This window comes from Condylura cristata, unplaced genomic scaffold (genome assembly GCF_000260355.1).
Source record: "Condylura cristata isolate star-nosed mole 26May11 unplaced genomic scaffold, ConCri1.0 scaffold00001, whole genome shotgun sequence".
NCBI classification, from domain to species: Eukaryota; Metazoa; Chordata; class Mammalia; order Eulipotyphla; family Talpidae; genus Condylura; species Condylura cristata.
Window position 1 is genome coordinate 23191930 of NW_004567102.1, and position 3264 is coordinate 23195193.

The 3264-nt window shown below is 38.5% G+C and overlaps 1 pseudogene; it reads right to left on the minus strand.

Moving 5' to 3' along the window:
- Positions 1-593: 593 nt before the first annotated feature.
- On the minus strand, positions 594-1273 carry LOC101632913 (annotated as a pseudogene).
- Positions 1274-3264: the final 1991 nt, after the last annotated feature.

Below are 3264 nucleotides of genomic sequence, written 5' to 3' on the forward strand. Positions count from 1 at the left end.
GAAGGTGAGAGGATTCACCAGAGACAGAGTGGGGAGCAGAACAGGCAGATAGACGAAATACACTGCTGAGAGGAGCAACGGGCGGGTCAGGAGAGGTCTGCCACGCCATGTGGAGCTCCTTCGGGGCAGGCCGGGATCGAACTCATGAGGAAGTGGCTTAAGCTTCTTAGTGCAGTGCTTTAACCCGCTGCGCCACCAGGGAGGGCCTGTGATCTTAATTTTGATACGGATCATCTCAATCATAATATCTACATATTGTTGCTGTAAGATTAATATGGTACTTAAAATTATCCTACTTCATGCTTTTTTTTTTTTTCAGGTTTAAAATGTGTTGTTTATTCACTAATTTTGATGACTATAAATGTTTCCACTATGGAAAAGGAAATTAGCACAGTACATTTCCATGAACTAAGGGAATGGATTTTCTGTAGTCATCTTTAAGAGGGCAAAAACTTGAAAAACAACTTGAATGTTGGAATTCAGTTCTTTATATAAAGTCCCTTGTAAAAACAAAACAGAATAAAAACAAACCAAAGAGGGGCAAGGCAAATTTTTTTTTTAAAAAGGAGGGAAAAGAAAGAAAGGGGAAGAAAACAAGGGAAGACAACTTACTGCTTTTCCTCAGCTTTCTCCTTGGTGTCCTCATCTTCCGACTCCTTGCTCCCTTCCTTCACAGAAAGAGCTTCCAGCTTTTCTGCCACTTTCTCAGCATTATCATTTCTGCCCAATCCTTTCTTTTCTCTCTCTTCAATCTCTTTTCTGCATTCTTCAAATTTTGTTTTGAATTTCTGTGCATTTTCAGCATTGAGGAAGCGGATGGCCAGCAGCTCCGGCTTGGGGCACTCGTCGGCAAAGTCAGCATAGTGTGGGTGTTCCAGACCCAGGCTCGGTCACTGCCCGCATTCGGCTTCAGCTCCATCATTGGTGTGATGTAATGGTTAGCACATATCTTCAGAGTCTTGTCTCTCCTCATGAGGAGGCGGATGGTCCCTTTCTCCTTATGCTTGAGGAGCTTGACGTCGCCAGTACCTCGTTCCTTCCACTCTGGGAGATCATTCTCTGATGCAAATCGGAATAGCTTTGCCCGCATTTTAAAAAGCTCCTCTTCATCTTCCTCCAGTGTTTTAATTTCTTGCTCAGGGAGAGAAACTATAGGTTCAAACTGGGGGTCGTGGTTTGACTCATCTGCATTCTCAGTGGAGGTGTCATGATCCTCATGGGTGTCCTTGGCGGCCGCCATGGGGGCGCGGCAGCGGCGGCGACTAAGGTGGCTCGGTCGTCTCGTCGCTGGCTCCGCTGCCTCTCGGCGGCTAGTCGTAGTTCCTTTCCTCCGCGTCTGGCGCCGGCGCCTCCACCTGCCTGCTCTTCCCTCCGCCCCGCGACCCGAACCACCTACTTCATGCTTTTATAGGATGCTATTAAATATTACTATCTATGAGTTGAGTAAGAAAAGATTATTGGTCTCCCATTTTGGAACATGTGAAATCAGGTGAATCACTCAAATTGAAATAATAAATGTGTACTCTCTAGGCTTTGATTTCTGAGTTTTTTGTGATTCTAAATGAGGATGATATGAGCATACATAATACAATGGACTTGCAGAATTTCCCCTTCTTATATTTTTGTTATTGATTCGTAGATGATTCGTACACTGAAAACTGTAGATTTTTCAGTTAGTAGCTGTTGGTTGAAAAGCTTGTGCTTAGCAAACTGTAAGAGGCTGGCAAATACAAAGAATTGTGGGCTAAACTTTACAAATGTAGAAAAATTATCTTACAGGATCTTTCACAGATTGAATTCATAGAGTATAAATAAAGATGAACAGAAATACAGACATTTTTAAACTTTACCAATAGTTTCTCTTATAATTTATAAAAGCAAAAGTTAACTAGTATTTCAGTGCTACAAATTTACTCAGTCTAAATTGAAATTACCAAGTATGTAATGCAATTACATTAACTCGGGGATTGTTTAATGTGGTAATGGTGTGTATTTGAAGGGAGTATTATATTTGTAATTATTCCAAATATAAAGTATGGTTAACTATATGCAGCATTCAAAAACTATAATGATATTCAAGTAACTATGATAAAAAACTATGTCCCTTAAATAGTTACAGTTGTTTCCACTAGATCCCCTATTTTCATCTTCATTTTTCTATTCTGGGGCACAAATTAGAAAAGTCAGTTATGCTCTAATCATTCCATCTCATATTCAAACTAATTTTTTATTTACAACATTTTGGCACATTAAAACTTCATTTCTTAAACCTGTACAAACCCATAAAAATTCTTAAATCCATTCATACCCATAAACAGTTAATCTAAGATCCAAGAGCCAAGAATATGCAACTGAGAAACTAAAATCTCTTCCAGAAATGGTGTTGGAAAATTGGACAGCCACAGAGAAGGCAATATAGGCAACATCTTCCTTGATATTGGTCTCAGGGCAATCACTGGGGATTCTATTCGAATGGCAAAGAAAACAAAAGCAAAAATAAACAAATAAGACTACACCAAAAACCTTCCAGACATTGAAATAAAACACCCAAAAGTAAATGATAACCTATTGGTTGGGAGAAGATATCTGCACATCACTTGTCTGACAAGGGGTTGATGTTCACATATATAACAATTCTTACAATTCAACAGCAAAATTAAACAGCTGAATAAAAAACTGGGCAGAAGTTCTGAAATGAGCGCCTCAAAATAAGACAGACTGATGGTCAACACCACTTATTTACAGAGATGTACAAATAATAACTACAATAAGATACTACTTCAACCCTATGAAAATGGCATTTATCAAAATGATGGGAAGCAAGTGTTGGTGAGAATTTGAAGAAAAAAGAAATCTTATACTTTGGTGCAGACTTTGTGGAAAACAGAATAAAGATGCCTCAAAATTTTAAAAAATATAACTACTATTTGGCCCAGCAATTCTATTTGTAGGTATTTATCAAAAAGAAATGAAAATACTGATTTGAAAAGACACATTCAGCCCTATGCTCATTGTAGCACTCTTCATAGTTCCTAAGATTTAAAACAACATAACTGACCATCAAAGACAGGTGGGGGAAAATGTGGCACATACACTCAATATACTACTACTCAGTTATTACAAAAGATGAAATATTGCCATTTGTGACACTGTGGATGGAACTTGAGGTAATGATGCTAAGGGAAAGAAGTCAGAAAGAAAACTCCCAAATGTTGTCACTCATATGTAGACTATGAAGAAACAAAGCAAATGAGCTAACAAAAC